This window comes from Pteropus medius, unplaced genomic scaffold, assembly GCF_902729225.1.
Source record: "Pteropus medius unplaced genomic scaffold, Ma_sr-lr_union100, whole genome shotgun sequence".
Lineage (NCBI taxonomy): Eukaryota > Metazoa > Chordata > Mammalia > Chiroptera > Pteropodidae > Pteropus > Pteropus medius.
The window spans coordinates 24,528,002-24,543,095 of NW_024349803.1; the positions used below are offsets into that span (position 1 = coordinate 24,528,002).

General features: G+C 53.7%; 1 protein-coding gene and 1 pseudogene across 1 annotated transcript in view; both read right to left on the reverse strand.

Annotated features, from left to right (window-relative positions):
* The window catches only part of CNTN4 (contactin 4), a 741,173-nt gene extending 735,428 nt beyond the window's left edge, over positions 1-5,745 (reverse strand). Inside the window, exons 1-2 of the mRNA XM_039837970.1 lie at positions 5,638-5,745; positions 1,586-1,762 (exon numbers count right to left, since the gene is read on the reverse strand). The gene's annotated coding sequence lies outside the window, so the exon portion shown is untranslated. The remainder of the gene's footprint in view (positions 1-1,585; positions 1,763-5,637) is intronic.
* A 4,549-nt stretch (positions 5,746-10,294) lies between these two features.
* Positions 10,295-10,413, reverse strand: LOC120582454 (uncharacterized; annotated as a pseudogene).
* Positions 10,414-15,094: the final 4,681 nt, after the last annotated feature.

Below are 15,094 nucleotides of genomic sequence, written 5' to 3' on the forward strand. Positions count from 1 at the left end.
CTCCCGGGGCGGGGAATGGGCAGAGCACGGCGATTTCTAGGGCACTGAGAACACTCGGTAACGGTGGACGTGTTGCTGACACACTCCCCAGGCCCACAGGGTGAAGACCAGCGCCATTCCTGAGGACGGGCGGCAAGGAGGTGATAACAGGCGTCGCTGCAGGTCAGGCTCGTCCTCGGGGAGGCGGTGGGCGGCGGGGGCGTGCGGGGACTCGCCCCGTCCCTCTCCACTTCATCGTGAACGCGAAACCGCTCTAAAAACTTAGGCCTTAACACGCAAGGATGGGGCAGTAACAGAGGCCGCCGTGGCGAGGAAGGAAAACACACCCGTCAGGCAAATGAGCAGGAGTCACACGCTCCGCTCTGCGAAGCCGGAGGGAGGTACGCGGAGAACTGGCTGGTCGTGCCGCACGGGCGCGCTGCGGGCCCGGGAGTGACCGGTCCTTTCCCTCCACTTCCCAGCGGGAAGCGCCAGGCAGATGCGGGCAGAGGCCACGTCGCCACGCCCAGGCCGGGCCACCGCTGTCCGTGACACCTGTCACGACGTTTCTGTCCTCACACCCCATACACCTCGTCTGAACGAAGACGACTCTGGGGACACAGGACGGGACGAAGCCACGAGAGGGGAGGGGACCAGATCCCTCCAACGTCCCCACGGAAAGCCGCTCGGCCAGGAACTATGCTGTGAGCGCTGGGCGCCCCTACGCGAGCCAGAAATACAGAGTCGTGACACATCACTGAGAGCAGAGAGCTCGTCTGTGACGGCAGCTGGACAGAGTCCCCGCACGAGGCCCCACAGGGGCCTGGGAGCCTGTGCGCATGACAGGAAGCGGGGTGACCCCGCGCATCGCTCCACACTGAACCACAGGAAGGGGCTTCAAAACTCACACCTGTGCGCACACACATGTACACACGTACACACACACGCACACATGCACACACATGTATGCACAGATACACACGTGTGTACACACATGTACGCACAGACGTGCACAAGCATGCACGCACGAGTGGCACGGACATGAGGAAAAGTGGAAGGGAGGGGCCTTCAGAAGAACTAATCACGGAACATTTCGTAGGACGAAAAGTTCAGAGAAATTTAGGCAGAAATGACCAGGGGCTTTTTAGAAGGCGGCGACCGATGAGTGTGCAGCACACGTGCCGACTACACGGTGAGAAGACATGTGTCGTTAACTCATAGGGACGCTGCCGCAGCCCGTGCTGGACAACAGGAAGGAATGACTCCATGATGTTGGAACAGGGGCCGTCTCGGCAAGAGCACCGTCTCACGGCCGACCACCTGGTGGCCCCTCGGTGGCCACGGGGAGCCCAAACCACTCCAGCACCCCTGTAGAAGACAAACACCCAGGGAAGGGGTCATGAGGCCAAGTCCCCCCCACGAGGGGGAGGAGACAGCAGGGTGAGGGCGCGAGGGGCCGCTTTTGTCCAGAGGCCCCTCTGCTCACGCAGGAAATCCTGCAAACACCTTGCAAAGGTGGGAGGGCGAGGAAAGCCCTTTGCTCCTGTGGGGCCGGGGGGCCGGTCAGCGGGCCGGTGAGGAGGGAACGCGTCAGCTGCTCACTTACTGGGGAGGATGTCTGCTCAGGCCGCGAGGAGAACAGGAGATCGTGTCCCGCGCTGCGGCTGAAGGTGGCGGGCTCTGCACGATGAGGTCGCATCAGGGCGCAGACCCTCACGATCGTTCACGGGAAGCGGAGAAGCCCTGTGGTGGAGGGTCTCGCTCTGCGTGTCCGCTCCTGGTCCTGCGAGGTAGGCGAGACAAACTCGAATCACGTCGGATTCTACCGTGGCCCGTTTCGGATTTGGCGCAGTTTTTGTTCTTCTAGGGGATTTTTAAATTCTCCTCCAACGTTTTTATATAGACCAGAAAAAGATGGACCAACGGCTACAACGTGACAAGTACTGAATCGAGAACAAAAAATGGTACAGTGAAGCTGTTAGGAAAAATCAATCCGAGAGCCAGAGAGCCTGGTTCGAATCCCAGCTCTGCCACTTGCTGGCCGCGCCGAGCACATGACTTCGTTTCTCTCAGCCTGGTTTTCCCCATCTGTGCAGCTGGGGTGCTAATCTCCGCCTAGGAGGGCAAAGCGCCTGGCAAAGGATGTCAAAAGCGGCGAGCGCTCTGTACGGATTCGCGGCATCTTTTTTCTTCCTTCTCTCTGTCCCGGTGTTCATGGTCGGAGGAAGGAGAGGAAGTAACACTTACTGAACGTGGAAGAAATATCGCCCAGAGTAACAGAACGTCAGAGAATGCCGCCTGTTCCTCCAACTGTTCCCTCTCCTCCCTGGAAACGCAGACAGACTACATTTCCCAGCCTCCCCTCCAGTAAGAGTCACCCGCACCCAGCCAACGCGAGTGACACCTATGACTTCCAGGTCTGGGCAGTGAACACACTCAAGGGGTTTGGCCTCCACTGGCTTGAGGTGGGTGAACACGGTGACTCCGCTGGGGACTCAGGGGCACCGGACAGGTGCAGGCTGGGTCCCTGACTTGCAGGGGAGCTGCCAGGGCCACCCCTTCTGGGACTCCCGTGAATGAGGAACAAACTGATGTCACATCCGACATGGGGCATTTTTGGGGTTCGTTCACTAGAGCTGATAACCCACCCGATCTAACCCAGTTCTGCACCTGTCCCGTCGCGTTCGGTCCCCACCACGGTGCCTGGCTGTCCCACAGCATGCGTGGGCAGGGCCACCCTGGGTCCAGGCGGATGGCGCCCCCTCTCCCCACACACAGCACAACCAGTGGACAAAGCCCTCGCTTTCCGCATGGGATCTGTTCTTTCTGACCACTGGAGCTTCAGCCTTTAAATTAAAACTTCATTTTTTTGTCTGTACATTCAATCTAGGAGGACCCCTGGGTCACACTCATCTCTTACTCCCCTTCCATCCATGACAGGGAGCAGGTGCTCATGGCCCACCCATGACAGACATAGACCCCAACACTTCTGACCCCGGCTGCAGTGTCAGGGGTGATGACCGGCAGAGGCAGGGAGAAGGGAGGAAGGTGAGAAGTCCCAAACCGTCGGCCATCTCCAAAGTGGGGTGGACATCCGGGGGCTGTGCCAATGAATCCAGTGGAACGCAGAAAAACAGTCTTGAGCTCCCGCTTTATCATTTTTCCTTTATTTACCCTTTGGTTTCTTCCCCTGTGTGTTTCATAGCGTAAGCAGTCCATCAACGTAACAGTACGTGTCTATAATTTATAAATATGTTTCAGTGATATATGGTCAAGCTTTCTTCTGATGGTATATAATCAGAAAAAGATATGAAAACCAGTAAGTCCAGGTAATAAATCCGGTCTCGCTCACCAGACTTAAAACGCTGTGAGTTGGAAAACGTAAACAAAGCTCTCATGTCTATGTATACAGCCATCTCTCTGCTCGACATGTGAACTAGCCTAATTCAATTAAAGTCACACAAAAGCATGTCTTCACAAAAGATTAAATTTCTGGATAAAAAGAGCAATTGAAGCCGATGGATATTATATCTATGTCTTCGAATACAACAGAGCAGAACCCGACAAGCTAAAACCAGTGTCAGACAAACGTGGCAGAAAAGAGGGAGTTTCTGCTGAGAAGCTTAATTATTCAGGCTACCTTTATTTTTTAAATTAAAGGCACAGACGTCCTGTGCACCTTTCAGGAAAAAAATTCTAGCCAAAAGATTGAGTGTGTTGAGGGAAGAAAATGAGAAGACTTACTTCTAAATAAAAAGAAGAGGTAAAATAAGTAGATGACTCGCTTGAAAGGCGAGCTCTGGATTCACTCCCGAAGACCTAGCAACGGGAAGGGGCCCTGCAAAGAGGCGCTGACCGGACTCCAGGAGCCAACATCCCCGAGCTAAGCCGCCAGAAAGTGTTTTTATAAAGGCTCCAAAAAAGCAACTCCGCCCTCTGTCGAAACGTCCAGGTGGCTGTGACCTGCGCCACACCTCCCCCCAAAGGGGTCTCTCTTCCCATCAGAGCCCTTAATTATAGAAGGCCGGCTTTCCCAGCTTGCCAGTCCCTTGGCAGGGTCCAGCCTGGCCCAGGTTCATCATCATGATCCCACCTGGATGTCCCAGCTTCTACAAACACAACTCAACAGCATCTGACAAGGTGGCAAAAATAACATCGCCACAGGACCTGTTTCTGTTCCTTGGCCGTCTGACCTCCCAGGACCCCCAAGGGGAGGCACACAGTCCTGAATAAAAGCAAGATGAGGACACCAGCTCCGGGCCAAATGTGTATTTTCTCATGAACGCCGCGAAAACCACCTCCAAGTGTCTGCCCCCACGACACCATGTGCTTTTCCACCGGCTCAGGCAGAGACAGAGAACAAAGTTGCGGATCAAGCCACTGCGGGGGCCCCTTGCGCGCCCAGCGCCTGTCTTCTGGCCCCGCCCCCTCCCCAAAGGACATGACCATGAACCTCAAAGTACAGAAACAAAGGCATCTCCCAAATTTGTCCTGTGAGCGTCCAAACGAACCGGTGGTGGAATCGCTGCTCGAAACATCCGCTCCCCGCCACAGCGAACTGCAGGCGCTCCCCACGACACTGGGAGACGGGTTTGGTGACACCCTCGTTCCGCCCGGTGTGGGTGCAGCAGAGATACCAGAAAAAAGTTGGGCGCATTCCTACTCCAGGGGACCCCTCTTTGCAAACGAGCCCCCCCAGCTCAGGCCGGCACGCAGGCCCCCCACCGAGAAGCCCCGCACCCCGACTCGCCCCCGCTACCTGGACGCCCCGCCAGCAGCCGCCACCAAAGCCTCCTGTCGCGTGAAGTCGCCTCCGCGCGCGGGCTCCGCTGAGCCGCCCAGGCTTTCACGCATCGGACACCCCGAGAGGCTCAGGGAGACCCGGGCGCCCACGTCCTGCGACCCTTCCCTGTACACCTGTCACCACAGAACTCGAAGCACAAAAGGGACGCGGGGTGCGCACCCTCCGCGCCTGGAGCGCGCGCGGGTCGGCGTCTGCGGGAGCCCCGCACGCCCGCGGAGTCGGGTCCGGCGGGACCAGGCGGCCTCGGCCTTTGGGGAGAACTGCAAAGGCCCCCGAAGTTGCTGGAAATGAACGCGCCCCACCCCCGCGACGAGCTCCCTCAGCAGAGCCGGAGGTGAGGGGACGTGCCACGGAGCGGGGACCGGGTCGCTGTGGCTCGCCGCTGAGCCTGGCACACAGGGGGCGCCCCCAAACCAGCCTCTGCTGCGACAGGGCTGCTTCCCCACGGCGCCGGGTCCCTCGGTCGCAAGTTCGCGGTCGCCGCGCGCTGCGGCCCGCCGAGCGGCGCCCGCGAACCGACCCGGCAGGAACCGGCCGGACGCCGCGCGCGGGGAGCGGGCGCGCAGAGGGGCGCAGCCCACACGGCCGGGGCTGATTCCGGGGGACCCGCCGCAGGACGGGCCGGGCGCGCTGGGGGTCGCGGCGGCCTCGCGGCGTCACAAACTTAGTTCCCGGCTGACGGGAAGGGGAAGGGTCGCCGAGGGTGCCCGCGGCAGCGTGGGGACCCTGCCTCCTCCCAGGATCGGGTCCGGCCCTCAGGACCGGGGCCCCGGGGAGCCGCGCTGCGCCCGCCGCCCCGGGACCGTGCGCTCTCCTGACGCGACAGCCGGGACCGCAGCCCGCGCCCCACTCACCTCCGCGCCCGCGCGGGCACAGTCCGGGCCCGGCCGAGCGGCGAGCGCTCCCTACTTGCGACCAATCCGGGCTTGAACCCGGTGCTCGGTGTCGGCCGCGCTCCCGCCCTCGCACGCGGCGGCTCCGAAAACCCGGCGCCGCGGCTCCAGCTGCCGGCTGGGCGGCCTCAGGGAGGCGCGCGCGGCGGGAAGGGGCGCGCGGGGAGGGAGGAGCCTGGGGAGGGCAGGGGCCACAGAGGAAGGGCGGCGCGCAGGGAGGAGGGCTGCGGAAGAGGGAGTGGAGCGCTGCGCGAGGGGATGGGGGGCGCGTGGGGTGTTGGAGCCAGAGACGAGGGCGCTTATCGAAGGAAGAAAAACCTGGGTCAAACACAAGGTCAGATCTCAAAGAAACAAAAACCTAAGCTCGAGCAATCGGAAATCCGAAAAACAATCGAATAAAGATAAAGAAAGGTCTGAAAAAGCACATAATCTCAAAAAACTCTCAAATCAGGGCTCAAAAGTCAGGCTCCCTAAACAATAAAATCAGCTCACAATAAAACAAAACTTCGGGGCGTGCGGGAGCTGAGAGGAAGGGCGATGTGGGGCGGGGAGGGGGCGCGCAGGGAGAGGCGTGCAGGGGAGGGGGCGAGGAGGGGGCGCGCGGAGAGGGGGCCGCGCCGGCAGCAGAGCATGCTCGGTGCGCGGCGCCGGGAGGAGGTGGGGCCCCCGCGCACCTGCGGGCAATGCCCAGAGGGCGGCCCCCTCCAGGCCCTGCGCGCAAAACCCGGGAGAGGCTCCTCGCCCGAGCCCCAGGTACCCGAGGACCACCCGCGGGGTTCCCGAGCCGGATGGAGACACGTGCTGCTTAGCGACAGGGAGACGCCGAAGCGCTGCCGCCATCCTTTGCAACCCTCGTATCAGGGCGCAAGGAGGCGCGACCTGCCAGGGTTCCCAGACCTCGGGCCTCAGGCAGGCGCGGGATTTGGGGAATCTTTAAGGCGCCCTGGCCGGCGAAACAGCCACCTCGGCTTCGGGGCTGAGAACTGTCGAATCCAGGGGACTGGGGGTGAGGGGGCGACACTCTTGGGAACCCGCAAAGGGATTTGGGGAAGGTTTTACCTACCTCTCCTTAGGCGGAGGACACTGGCCGAACCGGCAGCGTTCCCGGCCTGGAGCCTCCCCCGTATAGAGCGCTTCCGGGCAGGAATTGGGGGGATAGTGGGGGGTGGTCAGTTTGCGGTGCGTGGGACGTACTGAAAGCTTTGTTGTTCAAAAGCATGTGCTTTGGCCAGGGACGCCAGGGCGGGCATTGTACAGCGTGGGTCTACTGTTCTCCCGCAGAAATGGCTCGCGTCACCCCCAACTCCAACCGCGGGGTAGCCGCAGAGTAGGGCCCGGGGCCGCGCAGCCCTCACCAGCCTGGTGTACGAGGCCGGCAGCGGCGGAACGCACCTGCCCTGCGTTTCCCGCACCCCAGAGCAGCGGTCCCCTCGCAGGGAGAAGCCGAGGCCTCGCCGCACCCCGCTGCCCGCGCCGCGCGCCGCGTTTCAGGGCTCCGTAAACTGCCTCCTCCACGAAAGCCCACCCTGATGTCTCCATTATGTGGAAAAGATGCTCATCGGAAAACTATTTTTAAACTGATGTAGTAAGCAAACACACCCGACTCCTACAGATACAAACAGCTGCCTTGTTATTTCGCACAATGTTTTTTCGGGGGTTTTTTTGTTTGTTTTTGTTTGTTTGTTTGTTTTTAATTCCTGTCCAGGAAGCCGGCCAATTCAGACTCGGTGGTAGGTGGTGGTGTGGTCAAAATTTTTACCACTTGATATTCCGTGGCTTCCCTTGTTGCCGAGATCAATGCTAAGGAAAAAGTTTTTGTTGCTGTTTTTCCTGAGATTCTTGATGGATTAAACTTGGAGAGAGGTTTTAAGCCTCTCTTTTCCCTTGTGTGGGGTGTTTCTCTAAGAGGCACTTTCACAAAACCCGGATGTTGGTAAAACAACTATTGTCCACGGCAAATAACCAGGTAAGATGATTGTCTCCACTGACCCAAGGCGTTGGTGTTCCTGCCAGAACCACGACTCACCATGTAATGTCTTTAGGTTCCTAGCCAATGAAAAATAAAAATACATATGATTTTCAGTAAAAATACTTAACAGCAACAAAAAAAATACCTGGCCGGGAAATCTCCAGAAAAAGATTCATTCTTATGCAAGCATACTCAACATATTCAGGGAAAAAGTGATATTTCAGACTCGAAACAAAATTTCAAATCAAAAAAGGATAAAGTAGGCTGTCGCATCATCCCAAGGAGACGATATACTGAAGCAGTTTTCAAAGGGTCATGAAGATTTCGGGCCAAGTCTCTCAACAGTGCTTCTAAATGTCTGATTTAAGTACTTTGTTTGTATTCCCTTTGCCCTTGTCCTGTGTCCGTATATATTAGGCTTTGTATTCTGGTAGGTGGTGGGGAACTGACATAGACCAGAACTTAGAGTCTGCTTCCCGGGCCAGCGTGGAGGCCGGCAAACGGCATTCAGCATCAGCAGAGACAGACCTGAGTGTGTTACACATCGTGATGACTGACAGGTGATTCTTTTCACCAACAGAGCCACAGAGACCCATGGCTCAACTGGGATCAGCAACCCCCAGCCCCCCCCAGCACACACACACACACAACACTCCAGTTCCAGGAGACCAGCAGCTGCTTACCGTGCAACCAGTAATCCAGTCCCTTTTTTCCATCCCACTGGGAGAGGGAAGCTGAGCTGCCACCCTGCCCAGAGCCAGCCTGTTCTGAAGCCCCGGGGACTGAGGGTGTCCCCAGGAGAGCCAGCCCCTGCTGGAGATGCCAGCGGCATTCTCACACGTGTGTTCCCGCGTATCCGGGGACCTGGCTGGATGTCAGTTTCTTGCTCTGGGAATCCGTAATTGGGATTCTCTGGGGTGAACGTTCCAAAGGAACTAGGCAACGGCAACATTGCCAGCAGCAAGTTCCATGCCTCTGCCCCGAGCCCCCTGCTCTGCACCAGTGCCTGGATGCACACTGGTCCCCCTGCAATTTGCAAACTGTCAGCATCATAAAGCAGTGAGCAATCTTTCCTGTGCTTTAGCTTAGTAGCTCAAAAAGGAGAGCTGCGATCCCTCCCTGCAACCCCCCACCCAAATAACTGTGTACACACATATGTGAAGGCTTACTTTCACGTCTTTTAGTACAGGAGAGTCTTTGTGGACATGAGGTCACCTCGTACGCTGATTAAATCAATCTGAGCGAAGTCTGATAATTCTAAAGGGAAATCATGGCTGAAAATGCTTTTGACGTTTTGAAGACCTAGGTGGAACACACCATCAGCTCAGACTCTGTGTAACAGTCCTACAGACTCCAGGAAAGATGCCCTGCTGGCCACTCCCCTTCCTCCTCCGCGTGTCCTGGGGGTTTGGGGGGCGTGGCTGGGATGCGGGGGGAGGAAGGGGGAAGAGCATCACGCGGGCAGAAATCTCTCTTCTGGCCACGTCTGACTTGGTTCCAATTTCTCCCTAAACCTGGCGTCAGTGGGATCCAAACGGACGTGCCGGGACCACCCTCTTTGTTCTAAAGGACTCGAATAAGAGCATCAAATGGCAGGATGTGGCAGTCAGATGTACCCATCTTAGTTTTATGATAACTGCTTATTTTCAGTGTATTGGGGGCCTGATCCATCTTCAGGTATAAAGTACCACTTGTATCCTATCTCCGTTTCTAAACTAACTTCAAATTCACTTTCACCAAGTGGGTAAAGCAGTGTATTTTTAAGACGTGTGTCATGAAGAGCATTGTGTTCAGGGCTGAAACAGTATCACGTGCCCGGCTCGAGCAGGGACCTTCAGAGCAGCCTTCCTAAGCTCCCTCTGCAATTGTGTGGGGTGACTGTCGCTGGAGCTTCAAACTAAGGACATCAGAATCATGTGGCCGCATAGCGGGATAATGATAATTAGCACACAAAAGCACAGTTAATTGCCATGAAGGCAGTGACACAGGCTGACAGCTGGAGTCCGAATAAAGCAGAAGCCTGACACCCAGCCAAACCTCCTTTATAAACACGAATGTGAGACACCCCAAACTCAGCATAATGAAGCGGCATCAGGAATCGATCAGCCACACATTTTCCAATTTCACTACATTCTTCATACAAAATGCAAAATTACAGGTTGCAGACGTCTTTACTTTGCAAAAGTATTCACGGCTGATTTCCTATTCGCGGTAGTTTTGTCCGTGAGGTGGCCGTGAACGCTGAGTCAGTGAGTGCTGAAGCCTCTGCTCCCAGGAGAAGTCCAGGGCCATGCTGCTGTGAGCCTCCGGGGACATGATTTCCGTTCACTGATCAGTACTAAAGCCTTGTTTCACGTGTGCTTCTGCTTAAAGACACCGCGTTGAACACATACCTTTGATTCATGAACACTGAAAACACAGCCATAGCGCATGACTCGCCTGCACAAGGCTTGTGACACGCGGTTCTCCCCTGCCTTTAGGGTCATGGGACGCCACCTCAGCACTAAGCTCTAGGCCATTTTACATGGCAAGATCGCCGACCAAAAGCACAAAAGTTTTATTTTATTTTTTTAGGTGAGGCAACCCTTGGTTGGCCTCACAGGTTGCAAGGACCTTGTTGGCTTACAATCCCTTATTTTTTATTTTTTACACCTACAGCACCTGGTCTTCCTGGGAGGTCTCCCATCCAAGTACTCACCAGGCCCAGCCCTGCTGAGCTTCCGAGATCAGACGGGATCGGGCTTGTTCAGGGTGGCGTGGCCGTAGACCACAAAAATTTAAAAACATGGTGACAAACAAGACGGCAACAAGGAGCCCCCTCCGCCACAGGATGGAGGAGACACTAAGGCGGAGCATCTCCCTTCGGGCTCCACCGGGAAAGCCAGCCACGCGCTGGTGCGCTGTTCTGCGTGTGTCCACAAAAGCCCACCGAGGCGCCGCGGCTGCTGGCCATCTGAGTGACCAGGAATGTTCGCGCATTCCTGGGACCTACGGACAATGGGTCTGACTGCGCCAAATGCGCCCTGTAAGTGGCTAGCCACACTAGTCCACAAGGTATAAAAATCAGCAAGCCGGATCCTCACTTAAAATGAAGTCGGGGAGCCAGAAGGGGGCGCTGTCACGCCCTGGGGGAAGGCCTGCCTGAGCTATGGCCCCCCACTCCCTACCTCCCCCGACCAGGGAGGGCCCTGAGTCGCTGGGGACACGTGCATGGAGCGCCAGTAGGCCGCATGTCCCCAAGGGCGATGCTTCGTGGTCCCCAAATAAGCTGGAGAAGCATCTGGCTGTCTCCATGTTTAAGGTCAACCACAGTATGTGATTTGACCTACAGAAACTCACTTTTTACACTTAGTCGTCTTAGGAACATATTACTGTGAGGAAAAGGGTCTATTTTGTTCTAGTAAAAAGACTCCTCGGCCAGCTTCCTCGCATAAATTACGTTCTACAGCCACATAGGGGTTTTCTGCGGAATACACACCGCAGGTGCTTTGATGATTTTGTTGTTCAGCGTTGCAACTCACACGGTTGGTCACAAAGAGGAACATTTCAATAACTAAAGTAAAGATGGGGGTAAAAGAAGAGGAAGCTTAGTGAGGTGTAAAGTGTGACTTTTTTAGGAATTGAGGAAACTGGAGCTCTGGCCTTGACCCCGCAGGGACCTGCTATTAACGGAGGAACGAGGCCGACCGTCTGTGCGGACGGCGGGCCGCCGAGGGCACCAGCCAAGGCCGAAACGAGTCCGTCGGGCCCCACCTATCCATTTTTTTACGCTTTGAAGGGGATTGTGAAAGTAAATGGTCTGTACATGAATCCTTTGAGAACTGTTCAAACTTCAGAACTAAGGTCTCAGCCCCCGTGAGACGCTCCATAAGCTGGTCCGCGGGGACCCACGCTTGTACCCAGGCCCGCGTTTGATCCCTTGCCTTTCCACCGTGGGCTAGACTTACCGAGTCACTATTACCAAGTCACTGAACTGATGGCTGTCACTTTCGAGATTAGGCTTCACGAAGCAGTGGCTTCCATACTGGGTGTTCTCTCTCAGATCACCAGCTTCGGTGCTGTGGAGGGACTCAGGTGACCTGAGGTCCTCACGACCAGTGACCACGGCCCGCCAGCGCTCGTGGGCGTGTTTGGACATGGATGTAGCGAGGCCCTCCGACAGCTGTAGGAGCGAGCCTGGAAGCAGAGCCTCCAGCTCCAGGAGCATCTCGAGATGATGGAATCGCTGGCCAATGGCCTGGCCTTGACCTTATGTGACCTTCAGCCAGAAGCCCCCCCACTAAGAGGACCTAGATCCAGACCAAGAAAATACCGAATAATGAATGTCTGTTAGTTTAAGCCCTGATGTTTGGTGGTGATTTGTTATGTAGCAGCAGATGGCTAGTACCACACACCCCCCCACACACACCAAGAAATTCCAACTGGATAACTTGGGGGCGGGGCTTGGATGAGTGCATTTCAGAAACCAAAGGAATCTGATGCCTGTGGTTCGCAGGCCCCGTTCGTAAACCCTGATATTTAGACACGAAATTATAGTCCTCAAATCACATATGTTTCACTGTTTCCTAAACAATAGATACTATGTTCATAGAAGCACAATTAAACATTTTCTAAAACGTGTGCATGCTATACACATAATTTTAATATTATTTTATTCACTTATAATGTGTCTGAATTTTTTCTTATCACTGTGTAGTTTTATTTGCCCTAATTTTTAAAAACCGCTTAATATTCCATCTTAGGTACTACAAATTAGTCAATTCTCAATTGTTGAAAATTTAAATTGTGTATCTTTTTCCATGTTATTACACACATTCTTAATTGTTTCCTTAGAATGAATTCCCAGAATTTGAACTATCAGGTGAAAAAACATTATGATTTTGCTCCTTCTTAATTATCAGATTTTTTTGTTTTGGTAGATATCCAGGATGTCCAACAATTAAAGGTAAGCGACAGCTCTGGATCTAATTCTCAACACTCTCAAAATAATGTAATAAATGACAGTAAAAGAAGATTCCAGGCAAAATTCCTCACATGCACCAGCACTGCAAGCAGACGTAAGGACCACGCAAACCGTTAGCTCGGCGAAGTCCCAGCTGAGGCTCGCCAACAGCCTTCGGGATCGAGATCCATCCCAGACAAACACGACGATATTGCAAGGGCAGGATTCGGTTAACGTTTTCATTGGAATCAGGCAACAAAGTCCCCTGACAAGTGCGGACCAGAGAGGTGACCGCCGTCGTGCGCACGGGCACCCTCCCGGGAACACGGGCCAGGAACTCACTCCTCCTTCTCCAAGAGCAGAACGTACTGCGGTGTTTCCCGGGGACCCACGCCCCGAGCACCAGAATTCCCCCAGTGAGTGCTCCCCATTCCCTTCGACTGTGCCAATCGGCAAAGCTTTCATCACTGACCTTAAACGCGGTCGCTGGCATCTGGTGGGATCTGACAAGAGGCTTTCGGATGTCAAGTACCCGGGTCTGGAAAACTGTCCCTGGTTAAAGAGCTCCAGATATTAACCAACCACAGCAAGTGGGTAGGTTAAAACCAACACACACACAGACTCGTACACAGCGGAGCCAGAGTCGTACATCACTATGCTAACATTTTACGGCAAACTGAATGCAATGTGGCAAAGTTATACACATTTTTAATGCGGTGTTTATTCATTTTGCCAAATTTTATGTCAATTGACTTTCTCATCAGTAGTGTATTTTCTCGGTTCCTTCATACTTGCTAACTGAGTAATGTAATTTTATTTACATTTTTTTTCTGATCTGTGCACATAGTCTCATTTTTTCTTTATTACTAGTGAGGTTAAACGTTTTACATATGATGCATATAACAAATACACATGTGTAAAGTGTTTAATCTGACCAGTAATGAGGAAAAGGCCACGAACTTTCGTACCCTGTATCTTAGCGCCGTCACTGGACAACGATGGAGCGATTTCAAATATTCTTTGTTCTTTGTTCATTTACCTGAGCGTTCACCTTTATCTTAGAGATTTATCCAAGTTTTCGGCATATTTAAGATAACAAAATTTCATCTGTTGCAAATATTTCTTTCTGTTTGCTTTCTAATTTTGGAAACGCACATATGTTTTACATTCTTATATAATCAAATTGATTACTTTCTTCTTTGATTTCTGTATTTCTCCAGCTTTGTTTAGATATAAATGACACACATAACGGCGTGTATGTTTCAACAAGGTGATGATTTGATAGATGTAGGCATCATGAAATGTTTACCACGATAAGGTTCATTAACACATCCTTCACTTCCCATAATTACCATTTTTTAAATTGTCGTTACTGTAAAAACATTTAAGATTTACTCCCTTAGGCCAACTTTCGAGCGTGCGGCACGGCACCGCGTACTGCAGTCCCCTACGTCTGTTACTCCTCAGACTGTCTCCTCCTGTAGCTCCCACGGGGGTTCACATCCCGCCGGCAGCGACGAGGGCTCCCATCGCTCCTCGCCAGCATTTGTCCTCCTGTCTTTGATGACAGCCATTCTCACGGCGGTTTCGATTTGCATTTCAGGCGATGAGTGACGGCGAGCTCCTTTTCATGTACCTGTCGGCCGTCGATGGTCTTCTCTGGAAAAACGGCTATCTAGTTCCTCTTCCCGCTATTATTACTTTTCTCGCTTCGGATCTGCTTAATGTTTGAGGTGCTCTGATGTTGAATGTGTGTACATTTAAAATGGTTTTACCTTCCTGCTGTTTTGACCCCTTTATCGTTACATAATGGCCTACTTTATCTCGTGTTAGTTTTTGACTGAAAGTCTGTTCTGTCTGATAGAAGGATGGATACCCCCAGTCACGTCTAATCTCCGTTGGTGCAGAGTGTCGTTCTTCAGTCCTTCACTCTGAGTCTACGTGTGCTCCTAAACCGCAGTGTGATCTTGTTCCTTATCCGTTCGGCCACTCCACGCCTTTCGAGTAAAGAATTTGATCCATTTACATTTACAGTGATCATTGACAGCTAAGGACTTGCTAGCGCCATCTCGTCGATTGTTCCCTGACCGTTTGTAGTTCCTTCCTTTCTCTCTCTCTGTCTCTTTTGCGACTTGATGATAGTCCACGGTGCCATGCTCTGAGTCCCTTTCCCTCCCTCATTTGTGTATATTGCGGGGCGCGCTTTGCGGTAATCCTGAGACGTACAGACAACGGTGTGTTTTTTAATCTGCTGACAACAAGCAGCTCGACTCCTTTACTTCCCTGGACACGTTCTGTGTCGGATGTCACCATTTCCATCATTTTATACTGTTTTCTTCTCGGAGTTTTCGGTTTCAGGTCTCACATTCAAGTCGGTAATCCATTTTGAATTTATTTTTTGTGTATGGCGTAAAACAGGCTTCCAGTTTCATTCTTTTGTATGTGGCTGTCCAGTTTTCCCACCGTGGTTTACTGAAGAGACTATCCTTCCCTATAGTGTATTCCTG